This window comes from Lactuca virosa, chromosome 3 (genome assembly GCF_052849685.1).
Source record: "Lactuca virosa cultivar CGN04683 chromosome 3, Lactuca_virosa_CGN04683_v6, whole genome shotgun sequence".
NCBI lineage: Eukaryota > Viridiplantae > Streptophyta > Magnoliopsida > Asterales > Asteraceae > Lactuca > Lactuca virosa.
The window spans coordinates 248,613,397-248,637,753 of record NC_136428.1 but is presented as its reverse complement, the minus strand read 5'-3'; positions in this window follow the sequence as shown (position 1 = coordinate 248,637,753).

Sequence of the window (24,357 nt, the reverse complement as noted above, 5' to 3'; positions counted from 1 at the left end):
CAGTAGGATAGCCTGGTTAGGTTATGCTTGATGTGGTTACTCAATGCACGAATGCTGCTTGCCTTGTGCTATAGGGGTCCTGACTAACTTTAGCTAACTAGTAAGCGGATATGTAATAGTATCCGCAAGCTAGTTAGGGAAGGGTGGTAGGGACTCCTAGTTCAGCTGATGGCGGAGAGTAGGTCGGAGAGTGCCCTAAGAAAGCCTAGGATGAGATTAGTTGGAAAGGGATATTGGTTAAGGGGCTTGGCGAAGTTGAGGCAATCCTTGAGGAAAGTATGGATAGATGTGGAAGGTAGTATGGGCCCGTACTACTGGAAGCAGAGGATCCGTACTCGAGTCAGGGAGGGCCGAGATGGAACCAGGAAACTTGGAGAGTGTGTGAGACCTCTCGGGAGTATGTATGATCCCGACGATTGCGTGTTTATTTTCAGTATGGTGGTTACACGACATGGAGCAGGAGGTTCTGGATCAGGATCAGGATCAGGCTCGAGTGCAGCATCCGAGCAGGTTGACGACGGGCTACGCGAGTTCATCGCGTCTGAGATCACGAGAGGTATCCTTGAGTCGACCCCGGTTATTTTCGGGTCGATCAAGGAGGGGATTATCGAGCTGATGGAGGATCGCCTCCGATCATTCAGGAGTGATTTGGCGTCTGGCCAAGCGGGTACGCGCACACTATCCTACAAGGACTTCAGAGGGAGTGGTGCGCCGGACTTTCACAGGGTGAAGGACCCCATTGCTGCCAGGAGATGGATCACAGACATTGAGTCTGCGCAGTTGATGAGCTTCTGCCCGGAAGGGTCGAAGGTCTGCTTTGCTGCGAGATGTTTGAGGGATAAGGCCAGGGACTGGTGGGAGTCAGTCGGTGACTCGCTGGGAGCCCCAGCCGTGGAGGTTATGTCGTGGTCAGATTTCGTGACCAGATTCAGGGCTGATTTTGCGCCGGCTGTGCAGCTTCAGCAGCTGGCCAGGGAGTTTTTGGACATGAGGCAGACGACTGAGTCAGTGGCGGAGATCACCACCAAGTTCAGGGAGAGGGCCCTGTTGGTACCCCGCTATGCGGGGGATGAGGAGATACGGAAGACCCTCTACCATGATATGTTGAGGGCTGATATTCGGGAGCATGTCAGCTATTCAGCCTGCCCGACCCTGGAGTCTATGATTGCCAGGGCGCAGGAGAGGGAGCTCGATTTGGAGCACGTCAGGAAGAGGAAAGCAGAGACTGAGTAGGTGACAGGGGTTTCGGGGAAGAAACCCAAGGGATCCGACGTTAGGTCGAAGGGCCAGCCAGGCCAGAGCCGCTGCAGGAAATGCGACAGGCCGCATGAGGGAGCTTGTAGAGCGGGATCGACCGGCTGCTACAAGTGCGGAAAGACGGGGCACTTTGGCAGAGATTGTACTGCCCCCGCCCCCACAGTGCAGATGTCAGACTTGATTTGCTTCCATTGCAATCAGAGGGGCCATAAGAAGGCCAACTGCCCTAGATTGACAGCAGCGACAGCAGCAGCGCCAGCGGCGGCGCCGATTCCAGTGACAGCGCGGGTTACGGATGGCCGGAAGGCCAAGTTAGAGGCTCCAGTGGTGCGGAGCCGAGCATTTCAATTGACAGCCGAGGAGGCACGCGCTGCACCCGATGTGGTGACGGGTACGATTCCTTTCTTATGCTTTTGTTTTATGTCTCTGTGATTTTGATATGTTATGTATGTACTCTGTTTAGGATCGTTCCATGTGAACGGTATCCCAGTTTAGGTATTGTTTGATTCGGGTGCTACCCGATCATTTGTCTCTCTTGCGCTTAGCAAGAAGTTTCCTGAGTCATCCGGCATGTTGGATTGCCCTTTAGAGGTCGAGATTGCGGACGACCGGTCAGTGCAAGCATCAGAGGTCTACCGAGATTGTGTTTTGAGGTTGTTCGAGGAACGTTACCTGGTAGACTTGGTTCCCATACCTTTGCGGGGGAACAAGGTTATTATTGGTATGGATTGGCTTAGCCCCAATGGGGCAGTGATTGACTGCGCACAGCAGTTGGTGCATATCAGGACCCCAAGTGGGGGAGAGCTGGTGATTCAGGGTGAGAGGCCACAGCGAGGACCAACTTTATGTTCAACAGCGAGAGCTAGGCGCTACATTCAGCAGGGTTGCGCAGGATTTGTCGCCTATGTTATGGATACCCGAGAGGCGGGTAAGGTGACAGTGGGCGATGTGCCAGTGGTACGAGAGTTTGCGAATGTATTCCCCGAGGAGTTGCCTGAGATACCTCCAGAAAGGCAGCTAGAGTTCAGGATCGACCTAGTCCTTGGTGCGGATCCGATCGCCAAGGCACCGTATCGGTTGGCTCCTCCTGAGATAGAGGAGTTGTCTACACAGCTGCAAGAGCTGTTAGACAAGGGATTCATTAGACCGAGCAGTTCACCCTGGGGAGCCCTGATTCTGTTTGTGAAAAAGAAGGACGGTTCGCATCGGATGTGTACAGATTATCATGAGCTGAATAAGGTAACGGTGAAGAATCGTTACCCACTTCCGAGGATCGATGACCTCTTTGACTAGCTACAGGGAGCATCTTGGTTCTGCAAGATTGATTTGCGTTCAGGGTATCATCAGATGAGGGTCAGAGAGGCGGATGTGTAGAAGACTACGTTTCGGACGCGTTATGGCCATTATGAGTTCGTGGTGATGCCTTTCGGGCTCACCAATGCTCCTGCCGCGTTCATGGACCTCATGAACCGCGTGTGCAGACCGATGTTGGATCGGTCTGTGATAGTTTTCATCGATGACATCTTGGTTTATTCCAAGAATCGAGAGTAGCGTGAGGAGCACTTACTGGAGGTCCTGGACACCTTGAGGAGGGAGAACTTGTATGCAAAGTTCTCTAAGTGTGAGTTCTGGTTGCGCGAGGTGTAGCTTTTGGGGCACCTTGTCAATCAGAACGGGATTTCGGTTGACCCGGCCAAGGTGGACGCCGTGATGAGATGGGAGGTTCCGAGGTCTCCATCCGATATTTGGAGCTTTCTGGGATTGGCGGGCTACTATCGGAGATTCATTCAGGACTTCTCCAAGATAGTCGTGCCCCTAACCCGGCTGATGAGGAAGGCCGTGGACTTTCGCTGGGGGCCTAAGCAGCAGGCTGCGTTTGAGACCTTGAGACAGAGATTGTGTGAGGCGCCAATCTTAGCCCTACCGGAGGGCATGGAGGATTTTGTTGTATATTATGATGCGTCCATCTCAGGTTTGGGCGCGGTATTGATGCAGAGAGGGCATGTTATCGCTTACGCTTCGAGTCAGTTGAAGCCTCACGAGGCGAATTATCCGACGCATGATTTGGAGTTGGGGGCTGTTGTTTTCGCCCTCAAGATTTGGCGTCATTACCTCTATGAGGTTCGTTGTACCATCTACACGGACCACAAGAGCCTGAGGTACCTCATGGACCACCCAAATCTGAATATGAGGCAGCGTCGGTGGCTGGATGTGGTAAAGGATTACGATTGCGAGATCCTCTACTACCCGGGGAAGGCCAATGTCGTGGCCGATGCTGGTGGGATGTCAAGTCCACCAAGCAAATTACACCCTTTGATTGCTAAACAAACGTAATATAATGGTAAAAAGGGGTATCGATCCTCGGGGAAATGGTTGTATTCAATCACCAATGCAATTCAATAGAACTAGTGAAATTAAACTAACTAACTACAATTAAACTAAAAGGGGGGTGTTTGATTACTTGAAAACTAAAATACTTGAATAACTAAAAACCTTGCAATTAAGCAAGTTGATGAGATGCTCAAAGGTTGGGAATAATTGGTTAACTAAGGCAATTCAACACAATGAACATTTGTGTGTTTATCATTAGGATCTAATACAAAGCTTATCCTTCATCCCAAATTGGTTATAGCAATCATGAAGCATGATATACCAAGATTCCTCATAGGTAGTATGGAGGTTGGGGAAGCCCACAACACACCTTCTTAATTAAGATCAAGGGTCAATTGAAGCAGTTAATCCCAAGAAATCAATTAGCCTTAAGAATGAAGGAATCCCCAATTCCTAGAGGATGTCAAATGCTTACACATCCATAAAGGAGCTATGATTCATAAGCTAGAGATGATTTCTACCATCATAAAGCCTTTGTTCTAGATAAATTCAATGATCCAATGTAAAATCAATGAAACAAATCAACCATTGCTCAATCAAATACTAAGCTCATGATCAAAGCATCAAATAAGCATAAGAATTGTAAACTAGAATCATAAACATGGAATAAATTGATAATCAACATAAATCCTTCAAAACCCACAAACATTCATTGGTTTTCAGCCAAAGTCAACCAAATAAGAGTATTAGCCACTCATGGCAACAAAGTAACAAGAACAATAATTAATTTGCATCAAGAATCTACCTAAGACTTGAAAAGATGAAAGAAATTGACTATTTTGCTCTCCAAATCGTCACTTGCAGGTCTCCAATGGTGGAAAATTCGTCAATGAGCCTCTAGATCTGATTCCCCAAGGTAATGGCAAGCCAAATGACCAAAATGCCCAAACTGGGTAGTTGCGCGGGTACCCGCGCAGCCAAAATTCCACCCGTGCAAATGCTGCTGGAATGCCATTGGTCCACCATTCCACCATACCACCCTTCCACTACCAAAGATTCCTTTGGTCCCCCCCCCCCTTGTCCATGTAATTTGAATCCACCAATCATCATTTAGCCATCAAATGGATGCTCCAAGCCCAAAATTAGAAATTTATGATCCATCTTCACAAGCCCAAATAATCCAAGCCAATAACTTTCAAAGCCCAATTCTTCTTCTTTGATTTCGCCAAGCCCAATAATGCTTCGGGAGCCCACTCAGCTCGTCTCCAATCAACCCGCAACCACAACAAGCACCGAAAACCTACAAAATATCTCATGCAACATAAAAAGCATCAGGTACGATCCATACTAAAGAAAAAATAAATAAAATACAATGCAATAATGATAAAAAGATCTAAAAATCTAAAATAAACTAATAAAATAAGGAAATAAAATAAGCTATCAAATTACCCCAAGCTTAAACCTAACTTGTCCTTAAGTTAGAACAAGACTAAAAATGAGCTCGGGATGAACTATCTAAAAAGGAAAAAGAAAGGTATCATAGAACTTGGTCAACATCAGTCAACATGGTCAGGATTAGTCCTTCATGGACCCTACGCATCTTCAAAATGTTCCTCGCTTTAGAGCCATAAACCACATTCTCAACCACTTGATGGGCGAATAGATCACGGATGTATGTAGTCGCGGTGTGCAAGACAAAGGACACAGAGGATGCGCCCAGTGGGGGCACTTTAAATCACCAATGCTGACCATAGTGCACGAAGGAAAGGCGCCTCTTCACACACTATGATTCCTACATTTGTCAGGCTAAAGTGTATAGTACGAAATAGGGTTTTACAGCGCGGCCTCCAGGCAAACATCCGGTTTCAGAGGCTTCTCCCTTGTACTATCCTTTACAGTCTACCGTCTCATCGTCGGGGCCTTTTCTCACCAAAAAATCAAAAATAAAATAAAATAATAAATAATAAAAATTCTACTTAACCTAAATCTAAACCTAACAACCTAAGTCTTCGATCTTCAACTTTTGTTATTTGGTCTTCAGCTTCTTTGTTGCTTGATATTCAGCCTTCTTGAATCTTCAAAATCTTTTTTTTTTTTTTTTTTTTTTGAAACTAAAGCCTTGAACTTGGATTCTTATTCTTCTTTTTATGTTTCTCTATTTCTTCATTTTTCTAATTTCTTCATTTTTTTTTGAAGGTCTAAGGAATTTCACCATGTAACAAATGATGGAGGCTAACATGAACGCCAAATGATCATTGACAATGTGCCAAGATCAACTAAAAAGGGCGGGGAATGACTCAAAAATAGGCGTTACCGAAAAGACTTGGCCCCAAAAATTGTGAATTGGGGGACCCACTTCAAAGTTCATCAAGCACCTCAATGCAAGGTGTGATAAACAAAATCTATCTAACTATCCACTCTAGACTCCTAAAAAAATAACCTATCTTAAAAAGGTGGTGAGAATCTAACTAAGCAAGGCTCGGACGAGACTCGGGAGTACTAAGGGGTACTCCCTCCAAAACCAAGATGCGAGTCTTCAATATCTTCAATGTACCTTACCGGGCTAATCTTTGCTGGCACACATCGGTTTGACCAACCACATCCCTCCGCATCTAGACCCAATCAAGCTACCTGCATCTGACCCCACGCAAGCGGTCTTAAAATGGTCCATGAGGCTGAAAACGTGTCCCACTTATCAAATACAAGGAATTCCATATCAAGACCCGGGACCAATCTATGATTCAATACTTATGACTCGGTGGTCTGGTACCTGTAGGGATGAGAAGACAAGAGAGAACAAAAATGCATGAACTTAAACTAGAATGCATCTAAAAAGTATGAAAATTAGAAAAGAAAGAAACAAAGTATGCAATATTTTTGAAATTTTTATGCAATTTTTATGAATGACCTAAATGAGTTACTCTAAATGCAACTATATACAACCTAAATGCAATAAAAAAAATAAAATATAAGAATACCTCACCCCAAGCTTAAAATTAAGCATTGTCCTCAATGCTTAGGATGAGAGTAAGGAAGGATCATACTGGGATCAAGATGGAGGAGGCCCTCGAGGGGGATAACCGCCATCGGGCTGAAAATGATACCAAAGGTCCTCCATGTAAGTGTTGGTGCGTGCTTGTTGTTCCTCAATGCGGTGGATGGCTGCGGTGTTCCTGTTGCCCTGGAGGCGCAAGGAAGCAAGCTGACTGTAAATATCGAGAGGAAACTCGTGTGTAGGGTCGGGCTCATTGTGTTTCTGGTATGAGTGATAATCATGCTGTGGCTGGAAGTGTTCTCCCGAGGGATGAGAGTGTGACCCGGAGGCTTGACATGGATAAGGTGGTGGCAACTGGTGGATCGGGAGATCATAATGGTCTTCAGCCTCGAATGGGCTATCAGCATTGTCAGGGTCCACCTGCATGTCATCATCCGCTGCTGCAGCATCATCATCTGGCAACTCTTGAGGCAAGAACCATGCTTCGGGGTCATTGGCGGTGAAGGCGGAGATACTTGGATTGGGCAAGATGTAAACTGGGTCCTTGGCATGGTTGAGCCAAGAGAAATGTCCAGAAAGAGTAGGATGAGGTAGCATTAATTCCATCCGGGTGAGAGTTATGCAATCAAGAAGGTAGAGAGGTGGATCATCCACTGGCACATATTCAGATTCTGGAAATTGAAGGCCCATACCCAAACCAATGAGGGTAATGAGACCTCTAATACAAATGTCACCAGTGGTCTTCGTCCTGAGGCTGTCACATTTGTCTAAAAAGAAGGTGGCGAAATCGGGTAAAGACCAACGTCGGCTTGACATGCAGTAGAGAAAATATAACTCAACGGTGTTGATTTGTTCCGGCTCGTGACGAGCAAAGATAGAAGTGGATAGGATCCGGTGGGCAATTCTCCAGCAAGGATGGATGATAAAGGGGTCTTTTTGGCGACTGGGATTGAACTTGGAAAGGCTCGTGATTTGGGTCCAAAAGTCTACTTTGGGCAAGCTTTTAAATTGAGTCCATTGGTAGCTGTAAATATCGGAGTTGTTGATGTCATATGTGCCCATGATCTTGTTGAGGGTTTTGTACTTGAGTCGGTGTTGCCGACCCTGGAGTTTGAAAGTGAGTACCCTCGCTGTGTCATTGCGGGCATAGGTGGAGAGGAAGTCGAGTGTGGGCTGTTTGTAGGTGCGTGCAGAAAGAGCGAGAAACTCGTGCCAACCAATGTTGAAAAATAGTTGTCTCAAGTGGTTGTCAAGGCCGAGGTGCTCCATAGAATCTTGGTGGTAAAATTTTGTGGCGCGGATTGCACGCTTTTGAAGGTTGGATTTGAACTCTCGGCTTTGGGCACTCGTGAGGGTAAGGTTCCCATCACGATCAACATGGTCGGTGGACATTTTCTTGGATGGCCCCGAGGATTGAGCTTCATGAGATGAACCATGAGATGCGTGAATGGTCTTGTCCCGTGCCATTGTACCGGTGAATAAACCTAGCAAAGACAAAAACTTGGGCAAAATTATCCCTCACACTCGCCTCACACCAATCCAATCAAATCAAATAATTAAAATCGGGCAATATTCCAAACTTGCAATTTGGGAAAAATCAAATGCAATTCAATTAATTCAAAGCAAACTAAGTCTATTTCTAATCAACCTAATGCATAGCATAAGCCTATGGAATGAGAATTTGAATGAAATGAAATTAAAAGAAATGTACCAATTTCGAGTGTCGAAACCCGAAAAGAAATCCGCTAAAACCGCACCCCAAGCTTGAATTTGACCCACAAGGTTGAATCTTTTGAAACTCCAGCGAGAAACAAAAATTTTTAAATTTTTGGTCAAAATTGGTGACGGCGGCCGGCGGCGGCGACAGACGGCAGCCGGCGGCGAAGCTCGGTTTTCCGGCGATGAGATTTTCCCAAATTAATAGTAGATCGGTGTGTGGTGGAGCGTTTGGTAAAGAATGCCCCAAGAATTTTCGTGTTTTGATGGAATGTGGAGGCGGAATGGCCGTTTCACGATTTTCCGGCGAGGGGTGGGAATGGGGGCGTCGAGCGGTTTACCGGCGAATAGATGGGTGGGGTTTGGTCGGAATTAGGTGGGGAGTAGAGCGGGGGTAGAGCGCCGGCGAAGGGAGCAGCGGTGAGTGTTCATTGACGGGAGGCAAAAAAGGGGGGAAAGAAGGGTCCGACAGGTTAAGGGGGTATAAGGAGGGATGGGTCGGGTTTTCGGGTCGGAAGCGGGTCGGATGCGGGCTGGAGCGGGTGTGGGGTTATAAGGGGGGGAGGTCGCGCAGCTTGAAAGTGAAATTTCTTCAAAGCCGCGCAAATATCTACGCGGGAGGATTTTGGCCGCGCGCAACTCACAGAATGCATCTCATGTTGGTGCAATTTGGAACTCGGAACTTGCGCGGCTGGGGCATATCAATGAGAGGTTCTTGTTGTTGTTGTCTTGGTTGATGGGGTGGGGTATTAGCATCTTGATTGTTTGGGTTTGGGTTAGGATTGTGAGGTGGAGTGTGATTCATGGCTATGTGGTTTTCAAACGGAATGTCTTCAAAGGATTGACCAACAATTGGAGAACTCGGCTCGGTGTCGGTATCACTTGAAGTGTGAACTTGATCTTCTATGTTGATTAGTGGAGAAGAGGAAGAAGCTTGAACTAGTTGTTGTTGCTTTGCTTGTTTGGCTAACTTTTTCAACCTTTTTGCTTCTTTTTCAATTTCCGGATTGTAGAGTAGTTCACCGGTTCTTGTAGACCTAGGCATAAACAATCAATAACCAATTTCGATCCCCGGCAACGGCGCCAAAACTTGGTGGGATGTCAAGTCCACCAAGCAAATTACACCCTTTGATTGCTAAATAAACGTAATATAATGGTAAAAAGGGGTATCGATCCTCGGGGAAATGGTTGTATTCAATCACCAATGCAATTCAATAGAACTAGTGAAATTAAACTAACTAACTACAATTAAACTAAAAGGGGGGTGTTTGATTACTTGAAAACTAAAATACTTGAATAACTAAAAACCTTGCAATTAAGCAAGTTGATGAGATGCTCAAAGGTTGGGAATAATTGGTTAACTAAGGCAATTCAACACAATGAACATTTGTGTGTTTATCATTAGGATCTAATACAAAGCTTATCCTTCATCCCAAATTGGTTATAGCAAACATGAAGCATGATATGCCAAGATTCCTCATAGGTAGTATGGAGGTTGGGGAAGCCCACAACACACCTTCTTAATTAAGATCAAGGGTCAATTGAAGCAGTTAATCCCAAGAAATCAATTAGCCTTAAGAATGAAGGAATCCCCAATTCCTAGAGGATGTCAAATGCTTACACATCCATAAAGGAGCTATGATTCATAAGCTAGAGATGATTTCTACCATCATAAAGCCTTTGTTCTAGATAAATTCAATGATCCAATGTAAAATCAATGAAACAAATCAACCATTGCTAATTCAAATACTAAGCTCATGATCAAAGCATCAAATAAGCATAAGAATTGTAAACTAGAATCATAAACATGGAATAAATTGATAATCAACATAAATCCTTCAAAACCCACAAACATTCATTGGTTTTCAGCCAAAGTCAACCAAATAAGAGTATTAGCCACTCATGGAAACAAAGTAACAAGAACAATAATTAATTTGCATCAAGAATCTACCTAAGACTTGAAAAGATGAAAGAAATTGACTATTTTGCTCTCCAAATCGTCACTTGCAGGTCTCCAATGGTGGAAAATTCGTCAATGAGCCTCTAGATCTGATTCCCCAAGGTAATGGCAAGCCAAATGACCAAAATGCCCAAACTGGGTAGTTGCGCGGGTACCCGCGCAGCCAAAATTCCACCCGCGCAAATGCTGCTGGAATGCCATTGGTCCACCATTCCACCACACCACCCTTCCACTACCAAAGATTCCTTTGGTCCCCCCTTCTCCATGTAATTTGAATCCACCAATCATCATTTAGACATCAAATGGATGCTCCAAGCCCAAAATTAGAAATTTATGATCCATCTTCACAAGCCCAAATAATCCAAGCCAATAACTTTCAAAGCCCAATTCTTCTTCTTTGATTCCGCCAAGCCCAATAATGCTTCGGGAGCCCACTCAGCACGTCTCCAATCAACCCGCAACCGCAACAAGCACCGAAAACCTACAAAATATCTCATGCAACATAAAAAGCACCCGGTACGATCCATACTAAAGAAAAAATAAATAAAATACAATGCAATAATGATAAAAAGATCTAAAAATCTAAAATAAACTAATAAAATAAGGAAATAAAATAAGATATCAGATGCGCTTAGCCGCAAGGCAGCGCCGATCAGGGACATTTGTCTGAGAATGACAGTTGTGACTCCGCTGTTGGAGCAGATTCGGGAGGCCCAGAAGGAGGCCATGAAGGAGGAACATCGTAAGAGCGAGCGAATTGTGGGCCAGGTTTCCTCCTTCAACTATGATAGCCGAGGATTGTTGACTCTTCACCGTAGGGTGTGGGTCCCTTATCATGGGGGTGTGCGCCAGGTATTGATGGCATAGGTGCACAAATCCAGGTTCTCTATCCATCCCGGGGCGACGAAGATGTACATGGATCTTCGTCTCGATTATTGGTGGCCCTGTATGAAGAGGAACATAGCTTGGGTTGTGGAAAGGTGCCTGACCTGTAGGAAGGTCAAGGCTGAGCACCAGAGACCTCACGGCAAGGTCCAGCCGTTGGATATCCCATTGTGGAAGTGGGAGATATTACTATGGACTTCATTACAAAGCTTCCCAGGACCGCGCGAGGAATGGATTCGATTTGGGTCATCGTTGATCGATTGACCAAGAGCGCCCATTTTATTCCAATCCAGGAGAGTATTTCGGCCGAAAAGTTGGTCGGCATCTATATTAGGGAGGTAGTGGTGCGGCACGGGGTGCCAGTTTCAGTAATTTCAGATAGGGATGTGCGGTTCACTTCCAGGTTTTGGAAGACGTTTCATGACGAGCTGGGTACTCGTCTGCATTTTAGCACCGCTTTTCACCCCACAGACGGATGGCCAGAGTGAGCGGACCATCTAAACTTTGGAGGATATGTCGTGGGCGTGTGTTTTAGACTTCGGAGGTAGTTGGGATACTTACCTTCCGTTGGCAGAATTCTCCTATAACAACAGCTATCATGCGAGCATCGACCGTCCTCCTTTCGAGATGTTGTATGGGAGGAAGTGCAGAACCCCGATATGCTGGGGTGAGGTTGGTCAGAGGGTCATGGGGAGTACCAAGGTGGTATTCAAGACTACAGAGAGGATTCAGCAGGTTTGGAGCAAGCTTCAGACTGCTCAGAGTCGGTAGAAAAGTTATGCCGACAAGCGTCGATCGGACCTAGAGTTCCAGGTCGGGGACATGGTGCTCCTGAAAGTGTCGCCTTGGAAGGGCGTCATTTGATTCAGGAAGCGGGGCAAGCTGGGCCCCAGGTATATTGGACTCTTCAGGGTTATAGCCCGGGTGCGCAAGGTGGCATATAGATTGGATCTGCCAGCCGAGCTCAGTCAGATACATAGCACATTTCATGTCTCCCAGTTGCGGAAATGCCTGGTAGACGATTCGGCACTGGTGCCTTTGGAGGATATTCAGGTTGATGACAGCCTGAACTACATCGAGCGGCCAGTGGCAATCCTTGACAGGAAGTCAAAGGATCTGAGGAACAAGAGAGTGGAGCTAGTAAAGGTGCAGTGGCAGCACCGAAAGGGCTCAGAATGGACCTGGGACCGGAGGACGAGATGAGGGAGCATTACCTCGATCTTTTTCAGGATCAAGCAGCAGACTTCGAGGACGAAGTTTAAGATAAGTGGGGGAGATTTGTAACACCCGATTCCTGGTATGTCTTTAATTCAAGAATTGTATGTATTTTCTCTGGGACTCGACGAGTCGGTGGCCCAACTCGTCGAGTAGAGATGGGATCCGCGGGAAGTTTAAGTGACCGACTCGACGAGTCGGAGACTGACTCGGCGAGTAGGTGTTGTTTGAGTGAAACCCTAAATTTGAGGGTTTGCACCCTATTTAAACACTTTATCTCAGCCTCCATTGCCCTTATCACTCCCAAAGAGCTGTATATCGAAACCCTAGCCGTTTTTGTGTGTTCTAAGGTCATTTTAGTGCATTTAGTGAAGTGTGAAGCTTGAGAAGAAGAAAGAAGCTTGTGAGTTCGAGTTGAGGCTTAGCGATCCAGAGATTGGGTTCCATTTCCAGCTCATTTAAGGTAAAAAGCTCCTATCTTGATCTTCCATGTAAATAATCATCTCTAGGGCTTGGATCTTGGTATATTTAGGGCTTTCTAAGCCATTTTCAGGCTGTGAAGTGTAATATGAAGTTATTACTTCAGATATGGGGCCATTGGGGGTCTTTATGGCATAAAGATGCCAACTTTGTTGCCATAAACACCCCATGCATCTTGTAGGCCATCTTTTATGGCTTCTTGAGCCAAAGATCCCATGCATGTGCACCAAGTTCGTGACTTTACGTATAAAAGGGACCCTAGGAGGTCAGATCTATGTTTTGGATGCATTAAGTCCCACTGAAATCGACTGTATAGTAATGGACAAGGAGGGACTCGGCGAGTCGAGACGCTTTTTCCCCAAAAACGTCTTCTGGAAATGGTTTTGGTTGAGTGAAGGGAACGCTCAGCCTGCTAGGGGTTTGCCTTGGACCTGGAAATCATGGGACTCGGCGAGTGCTAGAACAGACTCGGCGAGTCCAAGGCAATCTCCCAACTTATGAAGACGGACTCGGCGAGTTCGAGAGGAGCTCGGCGAGTCATAGACTGAACATCTTCTTATGGATGAAGAAGAACTCGACGAGTTCATGAATGAACTCGGCGAGTCGGATGAAGATGGTCCCGATGGTTTGAATGAAGGAGAACCCGTCGAGTTCTTGCTAGACTCGACGAGTGGTGTCGGGGTTGGATCGGGTTAGTGGAGTATGGACTCGACGAGTTGGTAGACCAACTCGGCGAGTCAGGTCAACTAGGTGTTGACTTTGACCAATGTTGACTTTGCTTGGTTTTGGTATTAACCCTGGTTGGGGTTGTATGTTCGGTTTGATGACTTGAATGTTGTCGTGTAGGGATTGAGGAGTCGAGGAGAGCCGACCTTCACGCCGAGGACAGTTCAGACACTATGCGACATCGAGGTGAGTTACCTTCCAGTAGAAGTGAGTCTAAGGCACCAAGGTCGGCCCACTAGTGATTGATAGTTGGGACGATTATCTCTGTGATAATTGTCTGGTCTGTTATTATTGGATATGTGAGTATGCTAGATTGCTAGATATGTGAGTATGCTAGTTTGCTAGTTACTATGTTATGTGAGATAGTATCAGTAGTAGGGGACTAGTCCCTGATTCGGTCGCTAGGACCAATGGGTAGGTCGGACACCCCAGATATGTTTGACAATATGTTTATGTTATGATACATGTGGTAGTAGTAGTAGTAGGGGGTGAAATAGTCCCCGGAGTTCGGTTGTTAGGACCGAAGGGTAGGTCAGCACCCCAGAATGGCTTGACATGGGTAGGTCAGCACCCTAGAATAGCTTGACATGGGTAGGTCAGCACCCCAGAATGGCTTGACATGGGTAGGTCAGCACCCCAGATTGGCTTGACATGGGTAGGTCGGGCGCCCCAGAATTGCCTGGTAGTATGTATGCTATGTGATTGTATGCTATGTGGTATGATGGGGGAACTCACTAAGCTTTGTTCTTACAGTTTTAGTTTTGGTTTCAGGTACCTCTTCGTCTAAGGGGAAGGAGCCGGCGGTGTAGCAGCGCATCACACACATACATGGTTTCCGCATGGAGTTTTCTGGGAATGTACTCTGATTTATTTTACTTTTGACGATATGATTTTCAGACACTTTGTTATGTTTCATTTTGCAAATGACATGGCATGGGAAATGTTTTGGTAAACTAAGTTGTGAAATACTTAATTAAAAATGAAATTTTTGTGCTTGAATTTTGGGATGTTACATATACAATCTAATAACTCATCACAAGCTATTTCTTGGGTCCTTGATAGAGGATGTGGTTTTCACATTTGTTCTGATTTGCAGGGTCTAAGAAGAAGTAGGGATGTGGAGCATGGGAAGATGAACCTGATCATGGGGAATAGGAAAGCCTCGCCTATCACCAAGATTGGAGTTTACTCTTTAGTGCTTAGTAGTGGGTTAGGTATAGATTTAAATGATTGTTGCTACTCGTCAGAAATGGCGAGAAACATTATTTCTTTTCATGGTTTGTACAGACAAGGTTTTAGATTTTCGTTTAATAATGAAATTGGTTCTATTAATGCTTTCTTGAATGGTACTTTCTATTTTGAATCATTGCCTTGTAATGGAGTATATGAAATTGTGAATATTGTTGATAACTTAGGAAATAATGTGTTGCATATCGATTCCTCCAATAGTTTGGACAAAGCATGCTTGTGGCATTTTCGTCTTGGACATGTCAACAAGAAACACATAGCCCAACTCCAAAAGGATGGAGTGTTGGAGTCATTCGACCTTAGGGACGATGACGTGTGCGAGTCTTGTTTACTTGGAAAGATGACCAAGTCACCATTCACTGGTACTTGTGAAAGGGGTGAGGGTTTATTGGATCTCATACATACATATGTATCTGGACCCATTAGATCCACCACGAGGGATGCAATCCCTTTCTGTGTGACTTTCACCGACGATTATAGCAGATATGGGTATATCTACTTAATCAAGCATAAGTCAGAAACCTTTGATAAGCACAAAGAGTTTAAGCAAGAAGTGGAGAATCAGCTGGGAAGGAAAATTAAGATGCTCCGATCCGATCGAGGTGGTGAGTACCTTAGTCTTGAATTCCACGACTACCTCAAGGAATGCGGAATTGTTTCGCAATTGACGCAGCCTAGGACACCGCAGTTGAATGGTGTGGCTGAGAGGCGCAATCGAACCTTGTTGGGCATGGTTTGTTCCATGATGAGTCGTGCTTCGTTACCAATTTCATTCTAGGGGTATGCCTTAGAGACTGTCGCCCATATCCTTAATCTAGTCCCAACAAAGAAGGTTTCCAAGACACCTCACGAGATGTGGACAGGGAAAGCTCCCTCGTTGGCACATATCAAGGTTTGGGGTTGTGAGGCTTTCGTAAGACGAGAGACTCATGACAAGCTCGAACCTCGTAGTGAGCGGTGTATTTTCATCGGCTATCCGTAGAAGTCCTTTAGATATCTCTTCTATAGACCGAGTGACAATGTTGTCTTCGTTACGAGGAGAGGGGTTTTACTAGAGCGAGAACTCATAAGCCAAGAGGACAGTGGGAGGCAAATTGATCTTGTAGAGCTTCAAGAATTAAGCGATGAAGGAACATCTAACACTGGTGCTCAACCCGAGGAGGAAACTCCTGTTGAACCGATTGACGAGTCCCTACCTCGTAGACGTTCCAGTAGAGTTAGTGTTCCACATGTGTTGTATGGTTTCCATATAATAACTGAAGGTGATACGTTTATTAGTGATAGTACACTAATAAATTTGGATGAACCTAACAACTACAAGGAAGCCATGGCAGGCCCGGAGTCTGCGAAATGGAAAGAGGCTATGGACAGCGAGATTCAGTCAATGTATGACAATCAGGTTTAAAGCTTGGTTGACAATGTGCCAGGTCGTAAGACGGTCGGGTGCAAATGGATCTTCAAGAAGAAGACCGACATGGATGGGAAAGTTCACACTTATAAGGCTCGATTGGTTGCGAAAGGGTTTACTCAAACTCCAGGAGTTGACTATGATGATACCTTCTCACCAGTAGCGAAGATAAAGTCTATTAGGGTTATGCTAGCCATTGCTGCATTTCATGACTATGAAATATGGCAGATGGATGTCAAAACCGCTTTCCTTAATGGGAAGTTGGCTGAAGATGTTTACATGAGTTAGCCAGAGGGTTTTGTCGATGCAAAACATCCTAATAGAGTGTGTAATCTTGAGAAATCCATTTATGGATTGAAACAAGCGTCTCGCAGATGGAATCTTTGTTTCGATGAGAAAGTCAAAGAGTTTGGTTTTTCGAGAAGCAAGGATAAGTCATGCGTATATGTCAAAGCCAGTGGGAGTATAGTTAGCTTTCCCATTTTGTATGTGGACGACATACTACTCATAGGAAACGACGTCCCAACCCTGCAGGAAGTTAAGTCATCGCTTGGGAAATGCTTCACTATGAAGGACCTCGGAGAAGCTGCTATATTCTTGGGATAAGGATAGTGAGAAACAGGAGTAAAAGACTAATAGGACTTAGTCAAAGTACTTACTTGGATAAGGTACTAAAGCGTTTTAGTATGGAAATTTCCAAGAAAGAGGAGTTACCAATCCAAAGCAATACCAAATTGAGTAAGACTCAAAGCCCGAGTACCGAAGCCGAGATAGCAGAGATGAGCCGAGTACCTTATGCTTCCGCAGTTGACTCGATCATGTATGCTATGACTTGTACTCGCCCTGATGTGGCCTTCGCTTTGAGCATGGTCAACAGATATTAAGGGAACCCTGGTAGAGCACATTGGACCGCAGTCAAGAATATTCTTAAGTACCTTCGGAGGACCAAGGAATAGTTTCTTATCCTCGGTGGGAGCGATGACTTGAGAGTGCAAGGGTATAATGAAGCTAGTTTTCAGACCGACCGAGACAACGTCCGCTCTTAGTCAGGCTGGGTCTTTACCCTGAATGGAGGAGCAGTGACATGAAAAATTTCCAAACAAGAGACTGTAGCCGATTCAACGTGCGAATCAGAGTACATAGCAGCAAGCAAAGCGTCGAATGAGGCAATATGGTTGAAGAACTTCATCAGAGACCTTGGAGTTATGCCAGCCATAAAGGAGCCTATGGAGATTTTCTGCGATAATGAAGGTGCGGTTTCTTTAACCAAGGAACCAAGGGATCATGGCAGATCCAGACATATCGACAGGAAATATCACTTTATTAGACATCGGGTAGAAGAGGGACTCCTCGTAGTAAAGAGGGTATCGGCAGAAGATAACCCATCAGATCCCCTTACGAAGGGACTGAGTAGGGTTAAGCACTTGCAGCACGCTAGGAGCATTGGGCTAAAGGACGATATTAGTTTTAGTGATTAGATAGCTTTTAAAAACTTGTAATAGATAAATTCTAATGAACATTTGATGATTAAATAAAGGAGTCTTATTTATGAGCAAAGTTACTATCTTGTGTTAATTATTTACTATTGTTTCACTTTAAATGTTTTGACTTCCTAAATAATAAGATTATTTAAACTATCCACAGTCGTTCATACTTTGGAAGAAGGTATGAAAGAAGATTGTCATGAATTGGCTTGTAGATTGTCTAAGTGTTTAGACATAGCAAAGGTTTGCTGCAACGTTCATGAGTGCTTATGAAATATGATTTGAGTATTGGATTAAACCCGCACTCACATGAATCACTTCATGGAATTAATCACGAGTGATTGTGAGATGATAATATCATATGATCTTTAAACGTAGATATATGGTTTATTGTTTGCAAGTTGGTTGTGCATTAATAATGCGTAAACACATCAGTAACTTGATGTTCTAAAACGCATTGTTGTGTACGATTTGATGAGTAGATAGTAAATGCATATAAGTCGGAGTTTATCTGTTCCTTTTATCCTACGAGGGTAAAAGCGATATATTGGGCCCCTCGATGATTTGGTTTGACTTATGTGTCGGGCACGGTCAGGACTAAGTTGATGTGTTCAATTAAGTTCTATGTCAGACAAATCAGAGATCGAGAAACAAACTGTTGGACAATAAGTATGACTATGTTCCATGTGATTGTCCACACGATATCTTGAGAACGGAGGACTGTACGATCCCTTATCTAAAGGACGAGTCAGAGTTCGACAGCGGCTTTTGAGAGCTACGATTGCTAATCGGATTTTGAAGTCGTACTTGGATCTATAGTTATTAGACTTATCCAAGTGGGAGATTGTTGGATTAGGTGTCTAAGCCCATAACTATATTTGGTATGTACTTGAATCGGTTGTAGCATGGTCGTTTCGGGTTGCCTTCACCAAGGCAACTTGACTGGAAGAATTATAGAGAAAGAGGTTCTTATGGTTTATTAATATATTATATGATAATGTATTAAAAGAGAAACCATATTGGTTAATTAATATTGGTCAAGAATTAATTAAGAAATTAATTTTGTGATCAAAAGACATTAATTAAACCTAGGGGACTGATATTGTAATTATTAGATAGTTGCAAAGTAGGCTGAGGAAACCCTAATGATAGGGTGGACGAATTCTTATGGATAAGGCCTTAAGAATTCGTCCAAGGTAGGATTCCAAAATGATTTTATGGGCTGCTTAGAGCCTAAGCAACCGGATAAGTGTTTGACTAAAACACTAACTTCTCACCTATATAAAGGGACCCTATGCATCATATTTTCGGCTACACTTAACCCTAGAAGGATTACTAGAGCCGAAAATCACCGCCTTCCTCTCTCTCTTACATTCTTCCAATTGCCTTGGTGTTTGTGATCGATTAGAGGTATTACATTTGTGATACTAAGCTCTCAAGTCAAGGATCTTCAAGCTTCAATTGAAAGGTAATCATCTAAAATTGTATTAGTTATTAATTTCTATTTTTGTATGCTAGTATTAGGGTTTGTAAGCTTTGGATGATTTGTATGTACATTTAGAGAAACCTAGATCCAAAGCTTTAGGGTTTGCATGTGCACCATAGGATTGTTGTAATGCTCAAAACCCATCAGCTTCAATGTCCAGTGATAAGAAGCAACCCCAGACTCTAAGCTTCAGATTGAATTGGTAACTTGAGGACTAAGTCTGACATATACGATCATGGGCCAGCTTATGTTGGTGACGTGATAGACCCATGGGCCTTCATCCATAATAAATTAGGTCAAATGTTTATTATAATTTGATCTCCATTTATGATAATAACCCTAATTTAAAAAGTGTGTGTATCAAAGATTACCAGTAAATAAATCTCTCTCTAGTTTGTGTGTGGACATAGCTTGATTACTTTGATTAAGTGAACCATGTTAAATCCTTATGTTCTTATTGTTTTTCTCATCTTTATTATCATGTTTGCGTGTTTTTATCGAAATATTGAATCGTAAACCATAGTCAAATGATTATAACTTTATAATTCCGAGTAATAAAAATCATTAACTTTGTATTACCATTTAGATTGGGGCTTCATGGGCTTAATGGGGGACCTGACCCCAAATCCATATATAAGAACAACGAAGAACGGAGTTGACAGCTTGGTTCGATTGCCCAAATCTAGATAAAGGATAAAAATTAACCTTTTATAAACATTAAGCTCATATCATGCCAAATATGAAGACGACTACCAGCCTTTTATAAATATTAAACTCATTCCATCCCATGTATGAAGACGATTGCCAACCATATTGATAGTACAATAACATCATCAAACTATTACACGATCATCCATATATTAATGCACTTACACACTCTTTCACTCACATTTATCGCTACAAAGATCTAACTTGTAACCCCAGTCAAAATAGGTCAATAAGAATCACATGTGATTATGCCAATCATGTAATGTGATTTTGTTAAACTAGTAATGTGATAAAATTACTATAAATTCTCATACAAGTGTGACCTTTCATACATAATTTATGATAAAACTCAACTTATACGTCCACACGATTCCAAAACTATAGAGCAGGTCTAAATCTGACTTCGCGTGAAGTTATGATAAACCCTAACACTATAAATCTCTATCAATAAGAGGAATTTAAAATAGACTTAGAATTAGCTATTGGAGTCTAAACGAGAGTTGCATTACTCGTAAATACCTATGCTTGGATATAAAGAACGTCAAAAACGGAGTTCGTATGCAAAAGTTATGACCTTCCGAAGATACAGCTCTCTAAGAGCATGACACGTGTCAGAAACCCTAATCTGACTGAACTCACAACGTGAGCGTAAAAACTCACGACGTGAGGAGTCAAAACGCCACATTTCGGAGCTAGAAGTCTACGGAATAATAACCCAAAAGCTCACGACGTGAGCAAGGTTTTCTCACGACGTGAGGACGCTGCAAGACACTAATCGAGCATAGAAAACACCTGGGAAGACTATGAGATGACTTTTGCCATAGCTCACGACGTGAGCCTATCACTCTCACGTCGTGAGGGCCAAAAATCAGCCTATAAATAGCAAGTTCGTCCATTAGCTCTCTCACCCCTGAATCTCTTCTCTTTCTCTCATTTGCTGAAGGCATATCCCATCCCGAGCCCGACGATCGCGAACCGCTGACTGTTTTCAGTTAGATTCCGTCAAAGCACAATATTAAAGTGAGTTTCACGGCCCCACTTTTAAATATTGTCGGGGGAAAACGCATGCTAAATATTGTATTTAATTTAATATTATGTCTATATGATAGTATGTCCATATCAACATAGATAGTTATATTAACCGGGATATAGTTGTTTTGAATCTGATATTTTGAAAACATACAACTATCGTAAACTTGTTAGCATAATATTATACTAATGTAGACCCTGAGTTATACTTGGGAGTTCTGTATATATGTTATGTGCGATATAGTTCCAGAGTTATACTCGGAAATTCTATATGTTAATTGATAAGTATGTTGTTATTGTTGGTTTTATGTTAAGATAAAACCAGGTATGTTATATGTTGTTATTGTTAGTTTTATGTCAATATAAAACTTGGTATGTTATATATTGTTATTGTTGGTTTTATGTTAAGATAAAACCTGGTTTTTACCTCAAGTTATAGCTGTTATACTGCCAAAATATTATGAAATTATGAGTAATGTTTAAACGCATTGTCTAGTAACTTAGGGTTTTAGACATAAATATGCTTTGTTGTTAGAGTTATAGGAAGCCGACAAAGTCTACATGAGCTACCTCATTTATCAACTAAGATTGGAAATCTTATTGGAAATCCTCTGACCTGTAACCGTTAATCATGTGTGAGCGAGGAAGTTGTGACATAACTTATATTATGGACAATATTTTTTGGACCATCCTGAAATACCCATGGCCCTTGTTGTTGTCTCCATAGGTGATAAGGTTAATTAATCTGGCCAGAAGGATCACTAACAACTCGTCAAAGAACCACAGATCAACGTAACATCACTTTTGAATAACAAAACATACAACATTACAATAAAAAGTATAAATCATCATTGACATAGTTGTTGAATTAGGTGTCTAAGCCAATAACTGAATTAGTATATACTTGAATTATTAGCAAAGACCTTTTGGGTTGCCATCAAACCTAGTAATTGAATAGGATGACTTTGAGAGAGAGAGAGAGAGAGAGATTTATTGTTTTCTTATATATTTAATAAATAGCAATAAATGAATTTATTATTATATTTTGAAAATAATATATTAATTAGAAATAGTAATATTTAATTAAGAATTAATCAGAAATTCATTAGAATTAATTTTCGAATTAATTGGATGAATTAAAAGTGCAAGGGTCTAACTGTAGTTGTTCAATAGTTGAGCAAGAGGGTCCAGAACCTTCCTTAGAAGGGGTGGACGGTTTCTAAGGATATCCAGGGCATCTACAATATTCCTTGCAGATAAATAGGAAGCTGAATAATTCCCAATTTGAATTAATATTATTTTATTCAGATTAGGGTTATCTAGGGTTTCCTAATTCAGGTATAAATAGACCCTATGAGCTACAACTTTTGACCACTCCATTCTCATAAGAAAGGGCCGAAAATTTGATCTTCCCTTTCCTTTCTCTTGAAGTCTTCTAGTTGCTAGGGTTGGGTGTGAACCATCAGAGGCACGAGATTTCTAGTGCTCGCTTCCAATAGCTTTGAAGAAGGATTTAGATTTGTTTACTGTAACAAATCAAAAGGTATGTAATCTTCCTTTATGAATTCTGATTTCATTAGTTTTTTTTTGTAGTTTGATAGTTCATAGCATGTTGTCTTTATGTGAAAGACATAGATCCCTTTAGGTTGCATGTTCCCTAATCATTTAACTTATAAATGTTCTTCCGCTTAGTGCTTTGTTGTTGTAACCTATGTTTTCCATAAGTGGTATCAAAGCTTATGGTTGTCTTTCATCTAATTGCATATTAGTGAATTGCACAAAAGAAATTATTTGGTTTTTGCATTTCACGACGTGAGATCTGAAAATTTGATTTTTTTTCGAGTTTATATGCCTAATCTGTGTTGCATGCTTATTATTTGGTAATTATCTGTTTTATATCTGCCAAATCCAAATTTTCCTATATATATGATAATTAAATAAAAGCCTAAAAAAATTACGAGATAAATCTTTGACTTGATTAATTATTTAATTGATTAATATAATTAATTTTTTAAATGTGTAAATGATTAATTTAGATATTAATTAATTTTAATAACTAATGTCCAATACCTAGTGTTTAAAATGTTTAAAATACACCTTCTATTATAAATATGATTAATTTTTTAATATATATATATATATATATATATATATATATATATATATATATATAAGAATAATTTAGTCAAATCGCTAGTACGCCTCATTCACAAAGCCATACTATAAGGGGAGTTTAAAGAAGCGACCTATAAAATGACCGTCATTAGGTATCCATTCTTACCCACCGCTTTCTTGCATGGTGGAGGGTCGTTAGTCGAATGGATTTGATATGACCTATTTTCATAAATAAGTATAATGCTATAAAAGTAACTAAACCTTTTTATACAAAATCTCACTCTTAGTTACTTTAGGAAAAATGTGAAAAGTATGCTAATCCATAAAATAACACACTGTACTTTATAGTAGTTAGTGGAGTGTGTGTGCTAACCGCCACACTAATAGTGACTATAAAGAGTAATAATGGGCATATCAAAAAGTATCATTGATTATTGGAGCGCATGTGGTTGACTGTCACATTAAAATTATATGATAAATGACATCGAGAGTGCCAAGCATATTTGTATGGTTATTGACATCTTGTTTGTGATCCTCAGTATCCCAGTCACAAATAGAGGAGCATAATATAAGATTAAACATGTCATTGATAGATTCAATGAATCTGAAAAGATCTAGGAATTTCATAGTTCGAAATTGGTAAATTGCTTTTAGCTATCTTCATAAATTCGCAATAAGATTACGGCATCCATTTTCTTAGTTGTGAATTGTTATTTTGGATCCTATCCTTAATTGCTTATTATGGGTTAAAATGTTAAGGATTATTTTCATCTAACTAAAAGTATTCTTTTTCTCTATAGATGTCTTCTCCTGGTGATGCTTCTGCTCCATCGTCGTCTACCCCACCACTTCGGTTTCTCCATACTCTTGATCATGTCCAAGGTGACCTTTGATGGCACCAACTAAAATGTTAATGATTATTGTCATCTAACTAAAACTATTCTTTTTTTTTTTCTATAGATATCAACTCGTGGTGATGCTTCTGCTCCATCGCCATCTACCCCACCACTTGGGTTTCTCCATACTCTTGATCATGTCCAAGGTGACCTTTGATGGAACCAACTAAAATGATTGGATATGCAACATCAAGATGGCTCTTCGATTCAAGGGCAAAGAGTATGACCTCGAAGAACAACTTGTTGAGATCGATAAAGCCACTGCTACTCCTGAACAACTAGCCTCCTACAAGAAACACTATAATGATGCAACAAAAGTTGTTTGCATAATGGTCGCCATAATGATCCGCGAAATTGCAGAGGTTCTATGAGGATTATTGTCCCTATGAGATGAACAATGACCTTGTGGAAAAGTACC